Source organism: Anneissia japonica, unplaced genomic scaffold (genome assembly GCF_011630105.1).
Source record: "Anneissia japonica isolate Jap-2015-1 unplaced genomic scaffold, ASM1163010v1 scaffold1208_len1460985_cov181, whole genome shotgun sequence".
NCBI lineage: Eukaryota > Metazoa > Echinodermata > Crinoidea > Comatulida > Comatulidae > Anneissia > Anneissia japonica.
Genome location: NW_022688484.1, coordinates 1,316,538 through 1,333,100, shown reverse-complemented (window position 1 = coordinate 1,333,100; position 16,563 = coordinate 1,316,538). Strand labels below are relative to the sequence as shown.

Below are 16,563 nucleotides of genomic sequence, written 5' to 3'. Positions count from 1 at the left end.
TAAGGTAGTTTTTTTTTTTAGCATTATATCACATTATGACAAGCCATTTGCTAATCAAGGAGAATTAAAAAAACAATTGATTGTTATTAAATATTATATTGAATATAATACAACATTACTTTTCACAAAACTTGATGATGAAAAACAAGTCAATTAAATTTATAATACAAAATGTAAATTACTTAGGTATATACAATCATCTTATACCAAAACTTAACAGCCCAAATAAGCTTTTCAAAATTCTCAGTAAACATAAATGATGGGACACAAACCAAATATATTTCAATAATTGTCCGATTCTATATTTCTCTGATGATAGTAATCTTACTAGTTATCTATATTTTCATCCTCCAGGCAGTAGTAGACACACATACACTGGGTGCATTTCTTCTACATTATGCATTGTTTAACCAGATTACAAAACTACTTAAAATACATTTTTAATGACTTGTCTAAAAGAGGCTTGGAATGAACAAAATACAACAATAAACCCCATTAGTGGAAATACATGCGAGACAATTTGCTAAAGGAAATGGAGGGCTGGACATCTGTCCCAATAAACAAGGACATTGTTGCTGTGATTGAAGATGTTCATGAAAAACATTATTTGTATAATTTTGGTTTCATAATTTGTAAAAATATTCTACTATTAAATTCTGTAATATATTAAATTATTGATGTACATAAATTATCATGAGTGGTTTCGTAGAAATTATTATGAATACAAATTACGTTTATGAAAATTTGAGCTAACCATCAGTCTTTGGTTTCAATCCTGATGAGGAAAATGTTGCAATAACAATTTTTTTTTAATTTTTTTGAAATGTTTTATGTTATATTATGATTTCATTGTTCAAATAATTTTGAGTATAGGCCTACAGTACAGTTGAATGTATTGTTTTAATGCTTTTAATTTAAATACAACACACCTATTGTAATGTTTTATTTCACTTTAATGATGTAATTTTGCTTAATTTTGATTTTTGCAATACTTTTTCTCTACCAAATAAATTTCTATTGACCAACATACTTGTATCGTCACCTACCAAATAAATTTCTATTGACAACATATTTGTATCACCCATAAAAAGGGCTTTTTTTCATTACTACATACTGAAAAAAGTCATATTTGAAAGAATGTTAATATAGTTTTATAGTATATCATTAATTCACAAAATAAAACACAAAATAATTTATTAATAAAACGAGACAAGATATATTTTTATATTATAATTATTTATATTTTATATATTTCTAATCCAACAGCAAGTGACTTGCCACCTATAGGATAAAAAGTAGCATTTCATTTAAACAAGGCTCTATCATTATTCTTGAAAATGATCAAATAGATCAAAACGTTGAATCTCAAAATGTCTGTCTCTTTTCGGAGTTACTACTGTCTTTTCATTTTATTTATGGCTCTAGGAGTTATTTTTAGTCATCTTGGTAGTTAAGCATCTTAACCACCAAGATACATTTCCACTTAAAATATCTTTTTCACAAGGCACTAGAACAGCCTCCTAAAAATAAATAAATTTCTTTCTCATTTAGAATTAGAACCCAGGAAAACAAAGAGCATAAATGCATAAATCTTCGAGGCTGACTGAGTGAGTGCTCTCTTTAATCAGGATAAATGTTACGTGTATCTGTATATCTACGTGCAATATACAACTCCTCTCGGATCTATTTTTACATGCAGTAAACCCAGTGGTATATTAATCTAGACACACTCTAATGCAGTCCTAATTAGGTCATTAGGTCACATGGTTAAAGGCTACTAAAAGTGTTTAAATATATTCATATATGCATTCCTATTTTCTACAGTATTATTATGAATATGTCTGACAACTACGATATATTCTTTTGTGAAATAATTTGAATTCTATTTTAAATTTTTATTGTGTTAAATTTGGTTTGTAGTTTTTTACACCTAGTCTATTAAAAATTCCTACTGATTAGTTTATGAATGTTAAAGTATTGTGATACTTAATGGTAATCTACTTTGTAGGCTGGATTAGTAGGATAAGTCCACATTGTTGAGTTTGCTTCATTAACTATAAGCAAGTCATTTGATGATAGCTTTCTTGAGGGGTTTCCCAACATAAGCACAAGGTTTAGTCTGTCTATTCAGAAGCTAGAGGCCTTCTGGTTGAACTAGAAGCTGGCAACTCTAGACAAGTTTATATTGTTTGATTGATTTTCTTGTGTTTTATCTATTTTATGTTGATTTCATTGATTTTGAAGTCATTTTTTTGGTTATGTACTTAACATTCTTTTTTCTTCGTTCTTATAGATGCACCACCTACCTGTACGTGGCTGAGTGTCACTCATAAAAGTGTATCCAAATAAATTATTATTATTATTCTATTATTAGTAAATAGCTACCAAGGCTGATACTAAGCGACCCTAAACTGTTCATAGACTATAGACTTCCGCTAAGCCGTTCCCCTTGCATATTGGAGAGCTTTCGATTTGCACGAAGACAAGGCGCTGGAATGGAATTATTCATGCGTGACCGTCCTACTGGGTGTCCTACGTTCTCTGCATACGTAGATTTGGCCAAATTGCATCCTAGAAGCCACTCGACGAGGAGAACTTAACATTCTTGCATGCGCAAATGACTTGATGTCATTATGTTCTATGTCCTACTGTCGTCATGCAATTGCAAACTCCGTATTGTTGCTAAGTTCCCAGAGTGTTTATGCACGTAAAATCATGCATTTTTTGTGGACAAGACGTGTTTTTGTGAGACAACCACTTACTCCTGGTTGTGTCTTTATTGGTCAGTTATTAAGCTGCATTCATTCCGGAAAGTTTCACTAGCCTATTATACTGTATCTTTGCAGGATTATCTTTGAAGTGAATCATACAATTTTGAACAGAAAATATAATTTAAATATGTAGACCTACCTTATACAATTTATTTTTTTTTTTAAATCAATACAAATAAAAGGATTCATAATTTGATAAACAACCCATGTCAATGTGTTTTGTATCCTTGGTCGGTAAAATTCAGTATTTTCTGAATTAAAATATTGTATTGTAAATGTTAGCAAAACCATGTCAACATGAAACAAAATATAATTCTATTATTCAAATAAAACTTGTACAAAGGCATGAATAGCAGCCTTTTTAAAATTTTAAAATCCATCAAACCAAAAATGCCATCCAAGTTTAACCTTGAGTTCAATTTACAGTAGGTGTTGAATAATTAAGTAATTAATTAGCTATCACTTCAAAAATTAATCCTATAATAGATAATTTATCACTTAGTAAAATTACGTTAAGTGGAATATTAATACCTTTTATCAGCCATCTGTATATCTTACATGATAAACCCATGACTTGAAAATCCATGGGGAGAATATTATTCACCCGAAGTAGAAAATGTTGAATTTTCTGGTCCAATTCATTCTAGTCTAGTTGCATAATCTGTGAAAAATCTAACTGTAATTAACAAATTCTTTAAGTCTAAAGCAAGAATTAGCATATTTTTCTCATTTTTGCAAAAGATAATGTACTTTAGAAGTTCAAACAATTTCACTTAGAATTGTTTCTTAGCCTATACTGTAGGCTTACCCTGCGGCTTAAAGTGAAACAAAAAATACATCTCAGTTCATGGAGCATTTTAAACATTGTCAGATGTTAGGCATAATTTAATATTTAACATCAGATTTGTATTATTATTAGCGAACAGATACCCCTTTTAAAAATGGAATAATCCAATTTCATACTTCCAGTTATAGTCAGTCATAATAATTATGCATATTTCAACAAAGCTTTTATCTTTGTTGAATTTAGTAGTACTTTTAGGAAATTATCTGCAACATGTTAAATAAATGAATTACCTTTGTTAGGAGAATGCCCTGGGGATATTTGAGATGTCAGAGAATACAGTATTTAAAGTGACATTTTTTGCATAAATATAGTAACCTTCTAAAATCTGTCTTGAAAATGATGGATTTTCATTTTGAATTAACATTGATCATGAATTTGTAAGATGAAATGTGATTGAAAAAAATAATATTGCTATGTTTGTTTCATTGATGGTTACCTCTTAACTATGACAACAAAGACAATGATAATGACAGGAGCCTTAGGATACACCATTGTAAATGCAAAAGTAGATAATGATGATAATGATCAATGATGATGATGATGATGATGATGAAGATGGAAAAATGATGATGATGATGATGATGATGATGATGATGATGATGATGATGATGATGATGATTTCTGTATTGAGGGTCCCTAATGATCAGCTCCGGCTGGATAGACCACCCTCATAAAAGATTGCTGAAATAAACCAATAAATAAAATAAACAAATAAATAAATATAAATAAATCAATAAATCAACGACAAAAATGAGGATTAACAAGGTGATATAATGAAAATATGGATATGAATGATATGTAAAGGAAAATGATGCAGATGAAAGTGGTAAGAATAATGATAGTGCAATGTGATGAAAATAACAACACAATTTTTTTTTTCTAAGAGACATACTTTGAACACAAAGTGCCTTACAGTACAACATATGGTTGAACTTAATACAACACGCATTCCAACATGTTCCTTTTAAACAGCTCTGTACCCAGAATTTTCCATGGTTTATGACTATACCCAGTAAAGCTTACATATTCAAAGATCTCTATAAATTTAATGCTTACAGAAATAGAGAGAAATATGAAGAAAAAAAAATTCAAATAACCTAATTTTTAATACTGAAATAAATTAAAATATGATTGTACACATACAGGACATTAATACCCTACAGATGTCCAAACATATTCTTTTTGAATTTGGTAGGCTGCTAAATATCTTTTACTCACATGGAATAAATGCCAAACTGCAGATTGGTATTACACAGATGTTTTGGCCGACATTGTGAATTAGTTTAGGCGAATTGTCGCAAAGAATATATTAGAACTACAATGTAGTGAATCTGGCAGTAGAATGATTAAATTCAAGTGCTCTAAATTGTTATAAAATACTACTTCATTCTAAGTGTACAGTTACAATATTTATTTCAATAATCCCTTGCAAACCATATTGTGTATATATCCAATCACATGTTACATAGGTTTAGATTTTAACTTTGGAATGGCAGCAGAACAAATCAGCCTGGGCAACGAAGCCATATTTTATTGGCATCACGCAAGGTAGACTAACAGTGTCATAATCAGACATCAACATAAATATATCAACTTACCAGTATGGCAATCCAGACCGTGAGATCCTCTGCCAAACTTAAGTTTCCTTAGTACAGTAGATCTAGTCAATAACTGCTTGGAATATCTGAAGAGATAGAAAAAAAAAACCCAAGCTGGCAGTTATAAGGCTGCTCTTCTATGCAGAGTGGCAGAACCTATGTGTACACCTTAAAAATAATCAGTCGGTAAACATTTGAATGTTTGTTCAATGAGATCAACAGACTACCGTAGGCCACAGGGCAGGTACAACTAACAAAAGGTACCGGTAACCTCATTTCTTTTTTAAAATTCAGGTTAGCTTTTTTCAAATACTGTAAAGCCTCGAATCAAAGCCCACTGAGCTTAATCTCGAGATGAAGCCTGTCTAGGATTAAAGACCCCCTTTTTAGTTTGCAAAATTAGCCTTGAAAAGAAGTCCATCTCAAAAAGAAGCCCATGGGCTTCTTTTCGAGATATTACAGTCACATACGCTGTACATGAATTTCAGAAAACAAAATAAATTAAATTAAATACAAGCCTGGTTTATACAGTAGTTTAGGTGATTTAACGCAAGTTAAATACACTCCATGATACAGATTGATGTTACAGTTGCCTTATATATTGTTTTATAATACAAATTTACAGAATTTGCAGTATTTATTTTGAAAAGAAGCCCCCTCTTTACTTTGCAAAAAGTCTCGAAAAGAAGCCCATCTTGAAAAGAAGCCCATCTCGAAAAGAAGCCCACCAAAAGTTTGCTAAGAAAAGAAGAAGCACAGGGCTTCAATTCGAGGTTTTACAGTGCTATCTTGCTCCATTTGAATTTGAGATTTGAGTAGGAATAGAGTATGCTGTCCAATTAAAAAAATAAAAAAAGTTACCAACTTTTGTCTGGCTCACTATGTATCCACTATGCAATAGTCAATAAATTTTGTTTTAAAATTATATAGTAAACGTCTGTTGATTCGCAACAGAAGATGTTAAGAATAAAAAAAATAATTCCAAAAAGGTTGTTTTGTTGTATTGTGTAATACAAATTAATTGTTTATTAAATAAAACAATGAATAGAGTGCATTCAACGAAGAGTGAATTTGAACATTTTTAGTCTGTTTAGTATCAAGAATGAGTTAATGTGATGATTTTCTATTTACATTGCTGACCCTACATTAAAGAATAATTACTACTTACTGACTTTATTTGTTACTTCTAGTCTTTCAAACCTAAATTTACCTGAATGTTGGGGAACCAATGCAATTATCTGGAAAAATTATAATGTAATGTTGTGCTTGAATGCACCCTCAGTGCATAGACTTGCGAAAAAGAAAAAAAAAAGCTTTTATAGGTTACTACTATACTGCACTATTTCACCTCTAGAATTACAAAGACTGCAAATACAGAGCATAAATAGGAACAAGTTGCAGCAGTAGAGTAAATCATCTGCAATTAATATGATCATCAAATCATCTTTAACGACAGCTGATTGCAATGACTACCAGAGAATTCAGGAAATTATTCTAAGCCAATCAAAAGTGCATTAAACCACAATTGGTTCCTCTAGTAAAGATATCATACATATCAGTCCAATAAGCAACAAAAGTAAAAAAAAACCAAACTTGTACAGTATAATCTAGCCAGCAGATACACAACTTTGCAAATTAGGCAAGACATTTTTTTATACATTTTTTCGAGAACTCATTATTTTTTTCAAAGATCTTTAGAGGAGAACGGATAAATAATAAAAATAAAATTTTATTTTCTTATTAAACAAATGGTTTTGCCAAAAACATCCAGATGGAGGAGAAAATAAAAATAAGAATTTTGTTGTTGAATGTAAACATTGTAGTAATATGATGGTTATAATTTTAATTTATATAATAAAGAAGAAATAATTACATATCTTATTTTTTTAGATTTCATGGCATCAGCGGGAGTAATAAAAATAACGAAAACCGTATATTTTTTTCAGAAATTTCCATTTTTCGCGGTGGCGGCAGAACTAATTGGCCAAAAACACAATTTTATTTTTATTCGAGATCATCAAGAAGGTCTCGTCTGATCCACTGGACTGTTTTTGATATGTACAGTATGTTTTATTCTCTGCTTATGGATGTAATGAATACATTGATTGATTGACTGAATGAATGTTTTAAATTCTAGATCACTGTTTCCCACTGTTCTCCCTCTTTCGCCATCAGGCATTATAAGCAATGTAGGAGGGGCAGCTGACTATTTAGAGTTATAGTGAATTTTTACTTAAGCTGCCCCTGACCATCGTTATTTGATTATGTATTCTGTTTTTGGTCAAATAAATAAATAAAATGAATGAATACATGAAATGTAATTTTCTAATTACAGTTCATTTATTGGATTTTCTATGGAGGAAAACATACCAAAATATAGTATATTCCTGAAATGTGAAATGCCCTCAAATGATTACCGTATATGCGGACTGAACGCTAAAATGGACTGTTCAAGACAAAAGGGATGAAATGGCCCCAAAAACCATGGCATGGCCAACAATTAAGATGAAAATTTCCAAAAAAAATAGAATGACATTTTCCCCTAGCCAGAAACCAGGCCTACGTGTCTGTAGAGATCAGTATCAAAGTAAGGTTCAAATCTAAATTACATGCTCTCTGCTCCCATGGATACCTCCATGATGCTCCTAATTACTTCCTTTGTGGTCAAATCAGAGTTGCCTTTTTAAATCAAGAAAAGAATTCGGAAGTAGATTAGTTGTACAGTATGAAATCCTCCAACATATCAAACTACGTTTTAATGAGTCTACACAACAATTACAAAAGAATTGATTTTGCCAAAGGGAAATTCTTTTTTTTTTTATTTATTATAAATTGTTCTACTCAAATGCACAGAGCTGATAGAATAACATATTATTTGCTAACAGTTGGTCCAATTAGAACAAGGTCTGTAGAGACTCACACATGGACAAACTTCTAGCTTCAGGGTTGGGAATGCGATTTTCGTTTGACATGAACTAGTTAAAAAATGCATTGATCTCTCTTAAGAAAATTTATTTCACCGTAAAAAAAAACATATGCTCTGCACAGACACAATGCTGATTGAGAAATTTATAAACATCTGTAAATTTATAAACTTAGCCCAAATAATTCATCTGCCTGGAAATCAAAATAAACATATGTCAAAAAGAAATTTCCACAAAAACCTCACTTAAAATGTATAATTAAATAGAAACCAGAAAAAGACGTACAACATCTTTATTACATTTATAGTAAGTATTTCAATATCTTTGTGTTTAATTCTTTTCATCCAACAGACAGTAAAATGATAAATGTTTTTTTTCTGAGAATTTGCTTGTTTGGTTTGCCTACTAAGTGAGATGCAACAACGAGCTGGTAAAGACAGATCAAACTTGCTGTCACGTAATCAATGACATAAGTTAAACAAGGAGATATGGAATGGGTACTAAAGTATACAATTTGGAAAGAATTTACCTAAGCATTGACAGAGTTGCATGGAAAATGTCTGAGCCGTTCTGTGTCAGATGGGCATTTAAAAAAAATTGTATTAACCAGTTTAAATTTATATATATTGTTTCCAGGCAATATACAAAAAGACAAAACAAGGTTGAGGATTAGGTAGAAGTAAACCTAATTACTATTGAGAGGCCCTCCTAACAATGAAACAGGTCAAAACTCACATTAAAAAAAGACTCCAATAGAAAATTTTAAAATACATAATAATGAGCCACCAAAGTAAAGGGGAAGAAATGAGTAGTATTTATTTTATCTTATAAAAGTTTGGTGCACAACCTGGGAAGGCAAGATAGCCACATAGTTGTTTGACCAGCGGCTAATAATTAGTCTCCCCTTTAAACAAACATCAAACGAATACAAACTGATACAAACATGGTCCTTAACTCGCCTAACTCTTTTGAGAGGGTCATTCGACGAGCTGAACGTTTTTTGTTATTATAAAAAACCCGAATTCAATACTCAATACTGAGCCCTGGCGTGCAAAATGCAGGAACCATAACAATAAGCCAAACGCTCAGCTCAAAGTCACATATTGATGCCTCTCATATTTATTTCTTCCAACTTCATCAAATCCATCACATCCTGTGATACATTACCATGACAACGTTAAGCCATGTAAAATAAAATAATTGGTTAGCATCCCCTCCCTACCATCATAAAGGCCACCGACCCGATTTTTTAAAATTTTTTTTTTTTTGACAATACGCTCACAAACTCAATTTAATATAGGTTTGTTTACCACCCGTCCGCACACTATCCAGTCCACTTGCAGTTCTATGCTCTACTGTTGTTCTATAGGCCTATACTGTAGCCACATATGGTATCCATGATGCCTGTTGTGTTGAGGAGTGAATTGTGCATGATAATACATAGAGATAATTGCATTATGACGCTGTTATTGATAGGTAAAGTTTCTGCTTGCTGTAGATGCTTGTATGTAATTTTGGTCTCTGTTGTTTTATTCTTCTTTTTTTGCTGTTTTTCCTTGCGAAACTCTTTTTTCATGTTCGATGCAAAAAAAAAAAAAAAAACAAAACTCCCTCCCTACTATGAAAATTGATAACATAAGGATGCTAAACAATTGTTTTATTTTACATGGCCATAATGTGCTTTATCATATGTCTGGAAAATTCTTGCCCATTACTGCCTACTTAACATACATTTGGCAAATTTTTGTTTGTGTGTGAACTGAATCTTAGATTAGATCATAGCTGCCTCTGTCTTGTTAGTGTTACCCATTGATGAGAATTAAAGAACAACAAAATATTATTTTAATCATATTAAAAACCACTGGGATTTTTAAAAATCCTGATTATAAACAATCTCTTCATGAGCCTGCTATCATTAACATCATCATCATCATCATTAAAGCAAGAACCACCTGGTCTGTGGAGATATGACAAGTCATGTTAGCAAATTTTACAATTTCATTTCTCTATCTGGAACTGTCTATTTTGAACTCTATATTTGGATTTTTGTCTTTCTCGACTCAAGTCACTTGTATTCATTCTATTGTTAAACTTGATTTTAGAACTGAGAATTTCAACTTTCCAATGAATTATTCCATTTTTATCAAAAATAGATTTCAAAATAGTGGACCCTACCCCTATGACACCTGATATCAAATAATATACAACTCGGCATGCAAAACACCACATGGGAGGATCAACTAAAGGAGGAAATTAAACAATTTTGCGAAAAAAAAGGTACATTCTTCAACTATCATTAAAACCAACATGAACTTTTATTTTCTCAAGGTTAGGCGAGAATTTTTATACCTTATTTAGCAAATCCGCGGCCTGAAAATATTGATGATTTCAAATAAAAATAAAATTTTTATTTTTGAACAATTAGTGCATCCGCCACCATGAAAATGTGGAAATTTCAGAAAAAAAATATAAGTTTTTCTTTATTTTTATTAAGTCCTCTGCTGCCTTGAAATCTCCAAAGATAAGATATGTATATTTCTTCCTAATTATACAAATTTGAAGCATTTAACCATCCTATTTTACATTCACCAATAAAATTTTATTTTTACCTCCATCTGCATGATTTTGGAAAAACTATCTGCTAAATAAGAAAATGATATTTTATTTTTCTTTTTATTCCAACCTCCTCCGATAATCCTTAAAAAAATAAGTACGCAAAAGAAGGAATAAAAAAAGTCTCGCCTAACGGCAAATTAATGAAAGAACAAATTGTGTAATGTCAACGAATACTGTCATTAAATCAGAATAATGCTTTACTAGGTTTCCATGGCAACTTAACCAAAGAAATAAATTTAATGCTCAAGACTCTTGACATTTTAAAATCTTTGAAAACGCACTCTCATATTACATTTAATTTTGTCAACATTTGTGAAAATGCAGAACTTAAATAGAAATTTCAAGCTTTAATAATATGTCTATAAATTCATGGTCAAAGGCGACAAGTTTGTATGGCCACATTCATGATGTGCCTATACATGGTCAAGATGTGATGTCATCTTGTCAAATGAAATTTTATAGTCTGGACGAAACTGTAAAAGCAAACTGTATACGGTATTCAATTTGCCTCGCTTATTAGCTCTTATGGTAGATATGTTTGTTGTTATTTGTGTTTTTACAGGGCTCACCAATCTGCCTCAAAACAGCATTCATGGCACTTCACTTACATTGTCACCACTCACTAGCGAGTACTGTACCTCCAGTAGTAGTCAAAGAAGTAGTGGCCAGTGTTTTGTGTTACATACCATGTTATAATATCTTATATATTAAATTGGAGGCTTTTGTCTCATAACAGAGGAGGAAAACTGTTGAACTACGTAGATGTGTTTCGTGGAGATACACAACAGGAAATTGAGGACAGGTCTATAAAACCCTAATGATGTACAGATTTCTGGCGTAGTATGGCAGTGAACTAAATCTTGGTAGCTATCGTAAGATGTTGTTGATGAAGATGATGCTGATATTGATAATGATGCTGATGATACTGATTTTTTTTTTTTTTTTAATATATATTTATTCAGGATACATATTCAATGAAAGTAAATGTACAATCATAAAATTGACAAAGCATACTATAAATTGATCTACAATATAATAATAATATAAATAATGATGAGGATGATGTTAATGATGTTGATAATAATAATGATCATGATGATAATAATGTTAACAATCTTTAGTTGAGGTAGTCAATATGACTTGCCCTAAAGTAATAATGAATGTCTTATATGTCTTTGACATTGTTAATTAGAAAACAAAACTTTACATTGCAATAAATTCCTTTACTTTAATACTTACAGATATAAGTATGGTAATACTGTACTTAGTGATCATCTACCTTATTCTACTCAACCTGCACTATCATTACTCCCGCGTAACTGTCAATAATATGGCTATTTCCTGCAATATTTGTACTTTTTTTTAACCATTACACCCATTTTTAAACTTGAACTTTATGCTTGATTAGTTGGTTATGTTTACACCATTTAGTTTAAGACGTAATTCATACCAAACTTCTGACTTTTGGTTTGTCCTCAGCAATTAGCTATACAGTAAGATTACCACTGGAAGGCACCCATTCATAAACAGGAAGCATTTCCCCCCCTTGGGTCTGGTAACCATTCTACTACCTGTTGTTCCAAATCAACAAGCCAGGAGAAGAAAAATAATGCACAGAGGTCAATGAGTCAGGAATTGTTGTTTTCGGAGCCAGGAGCGAAGAACACGGTGACTTGACTCGGCCCTTAGATATTGTACACGCTAATTTGGTGAGGAGAGTAAATTTGTTTGAGTTTTCCAAAGAAAACATCTATCAATCGTGAGTAGCAATAAGCTTACTGTCAATCTACAATATGAAAGGCATTCAAATCACAGATGTTCACTGGTGCAAAAAATATTCAACTTGCAGGCTGGTGAGAAACTAGCTGTTCAGTGTTGATTAACGTAGAGAAATTAGGAGCCTTACTGACTGACTTGTTCTACACCTGACAATGGTTGGTGCAAGGTTACTGCCTCATAGCATAACATAAATGTTTACATAGAAATTAATACTTTTACAATGAATACAATTATCTAGGGGCATATGTTGACGATTCAGGAAATTTAATTTTGCTGCTTATTATCTAATAATTGTAGAGCTTCAAGATTATTCAAATTTTCATATAAATATCAAAATTGTATCATTTTAATAATTTTTCAATTACATTGGTTATAATTGGGTAGTTATGCCGATACGTTTAATTGCTATCGTAAATAACCTTTGCAAAAAAAACCAGATTGATCAATGAATACAGTACCTTTCACATTATCACTGGAATAAACTTTGATTTTTTTTTCCTTGCCTAAAAATAACCCTCCAAGCATATTCCTCATTGTACAGTTTCATCCTCTAATTGGCAAGAACATTCTTGCTGTTGAATGTACAAAATTTTCAAAACATCAAATAAATCTAATATTAAAAATAAATTATTGTTAATTCCAAACTAGACATGAAATGTTTTCTATACACTGCTTTCTGAATTTCAACATTAGAATTGTGTGATTAATCCAATGCCTGTCTCATGAAAGGCATTTATTTTATTTCTTTAATTTATTACACTTTTATTTTCCTTCATCCATAAAAAATAGGTAGGACAAGATTTTATTTTCTACTGCTGAGATGGTCTAGGCTAAAGTCTCAAGCACAAATACTCCATAGGGCCTTAGGTTATGTAGGAGATTGCATAATATGTAATATGCATTCTCTTTGAATTTACGACCAGGGCGCCAGCATATATCAAATATATGTATCTAACCTTAGAAAGAAGCAATATAATTAAATTAACAATAATATTTCTCACATACCGCACCTGTGTCCTTTCTTTGCTGCGGAAGGACAAAGGCGTCAGAAATAATGTGAATTAAATTATATTGCCTTATATAATATGTCTATGACTCTAACCTACATTCTTAGTTATATGGTCTTTGAGAAGTTGTATCAGAACATACCGTAGTACAATGAAATTATATTGCTGCTACATTTTTATGTCTAAGACTTGACTATATTTTCATTTTATGTTTACTGCAATACTTAATACATTTTTTTTCCTCTGACACATAATGGATTCAACAATGGTTTCGGAAAGATTCTTTACCATGGAAGTACAGTCTTTCTATAAAGCCTCATAAATTGTAAAATATGAAAATATATACTTTTAACGTTTGTATTAGATAAACCAGCAAGAACAGGCTGTCAGCAAACAGAATTAACGGTAACAAAAAATATTTCCTATAAAAAAAAAACACCACACATCTTTACCTTATTCAATTTGTTTATACAGGCAATTCCAAATTTATCTTATGTGTGAATTTTGATGGAATTTCTCATGAACTGGTATCATACATTTAGGGTGGCTCGCATACTAAAAAAATTAATCCCTCAAAATTTGTCTATTCTGTGATTGGTTGATTGTGGCCTATACCAATAGATAAGCTAATGTAACCGCAGGTCAGGATAAGAACACTGACAACCCACCTGTTGTCAGCAGCAGAGAGCATGCCCTCTATGAGACCTCAAGAGCGAGTTTACATTCCAACTTGAAAACTCACCATGGCCACTTAGGCCAATTATTGTGATGATGATAATTCATTTCAAGAGGTTAATGGAACATTTTATGACTATCATTCTTATCTTGGCTATCAGGAACCCCAGAATTTAGTAGGAAGAATTCTACTGATGTCATCATCAATGAGCTATATTTTCATCATCATCATTAAAACATTCATGTGTTTAGGGGGAAAGAGAATACTAAATAATAGGGTGTTATCTTCATGTTAATGATGAACTTGTCACTTACGTAAAAAAAATTTAAATCCAATATGTTCATTCACACAATGGTGAGGAACTTGAAGAGTGTGTTTTTTCTAGTGTTCCCCTTTTTTGCACCTGTATAGACAATAGCAGGGCCATGTCTTGTCTCTGATTTATGAATGTTTTGATGGTGATGTTAGGGTGACCTCTTCAGTAAGGGGCATACAGTAGTCAAAGAGGATACAGCTAGCTAGATACTTATCCTAATAATATCTGAGAGAGAATAGTTAGTATAGGCTCAATGGACAAGGCAAATGGTAATCAAAGTCTTAGGTTTGCATCACATGATAGGAACATTGCATATTTCCCAGAACTACATACCAAACAGAACATCGAACTACCTACCTGATCTCAAGAATTATTGACTAACATTTTCCTATCATCACCTTCCGTGTCATCACCATGTTACTCACCACTATCTTATATTTTTCATCACCTTTCATTCACCATTATCAATATCAAATTCCATTAGGTAAACATGGCATGTATTGTACCATAATATTTGCACAGTAGTTTGAATTAAAAGAATCTCATGCACTGTATCCTAAAACAAAAGACATTTACACTTGATCCTTAATATTATCAACATTTCTGGGTTAATACCCTTAATAACGACGGCATATTCTACAATGTGCTATAAAAATTCACATTACAATTATTGTCAATATAAAATAAATGACAGCAGCACTTTTGAGACTAACAATATAGAATTTATTCTCTAGCTTTCGTCCACAAAGGAGACTGTAAAAATGGGATGTTTCTTATCCCATTTATACAGTCCTGATGAAGTCCACTGTGTGGACGAAAGCTAGAGAATAAATTCTATATTGTTAGTCTCAAAAGGGCTGCTGTCATTTATTTTATATTGTTCTATAACAGACTAATGCGGCTATCACTTTTTATTCATCATTAATTATTGTAAAATAATTTTTAAGGCGGATGTGTGGATAAGGTTCAGTTTTTGACAATAGACAAAAAAAAAAATCTCTGTAATTACGGTACTAAAATACTGTTTTTACTAAAATACCATACTACAACCCCAATTCCTGAAAAGGTAACCCTCTGTAAATACTCCCTATTTTGAGTAAACCCTGAATACTAATAACAGGTGAAAATAAATAATTATGTCATAGGTGAATAAACAAAATACAGGTAGGCCTATTTATTTATGTGCAGTATCATCAGTACACCACAAACTGGACAATGTATGGTTAAATCATGGAGGTATAAAATAGAAAAAATACTTTTATACCTCCATGGTTACAGTAAATCAATCCTCAACAGAAATATTTGAAAAATTTCTATGTAGGTGTGTAGTTATGATGGGCAGGGACCCAGTCGTCTAAAGCTAATTTCCTTAAATTAATCCACTCTAATTAGAGTTTACCAATGTTATCACCCACCCTTAAAGTGTCTACCACCCACATTGTAGACATTGTTTTATACATCCCTGATAATACAATAGATTAAAGGCTCAGAGGTGATGAATTATCTCATGGCATCAGCTACAATACATGATATTGATTCAAAAGCACCTAGCGAATTAAAATGCTTCTTCAAGCCTGATGTGAAATATAGTTTTGCGCTATTAGATTCTATTGAGTCATTATTCATTGAAATAACCAAAAAAAAAAAAGATTATGATAAAATTGATGGTTGTCATAAAATCAATACTACATTCTGTTGAATCATTATTCTTTGAAATAACCAAAGAAAAAATTATAATAAACTTGACAGTTGTCATAAAATCTATTAAAATGGTCTTTGGAGTTTGGCTAATTTTAAAATGAATTGAAGAAACTTTTATTATTAGGGCATATTCACAATTTGTTAATAATGCAAAAATCTTCTCTTATGATCAATCATGATCAATTACAAGTAATTTTATTTGATTATTTTGTAATTAATATATCAAGTTGTTGCTTTGCTTATTGTATTTACAGTGTTTAGGGTTATGTTTACAGTTTGGTTTACCTCACCTCTTTTTGTAGTAATTTAGTAAGAAAACAACTTGTCA

At 31.4% G+C, this 16,563-nt stretch overlaps 1 long non-coding RNA gene across 1 annotated transcript in view; it reads right to left on the bottom strand.

Annotated features, from left to right (window-relative positions):
- Positions 1-5,211: 5,211 nt before the first annotated feature.
- Positions 5,212-16,563, bottom strand: part of LOC117122340 — a 33,154-nt gene continuing 21,802 nt past the window's right edge. The window contains exon 3 of the long non-coding RNA XR_004447699.1: positions 5,212-5,302. This is a non-coding gene — a long non-coding RNA (uncharacterized LOC117122340). The remainder of the gene's footprint in view (positions 5,303-16,563) is intronic.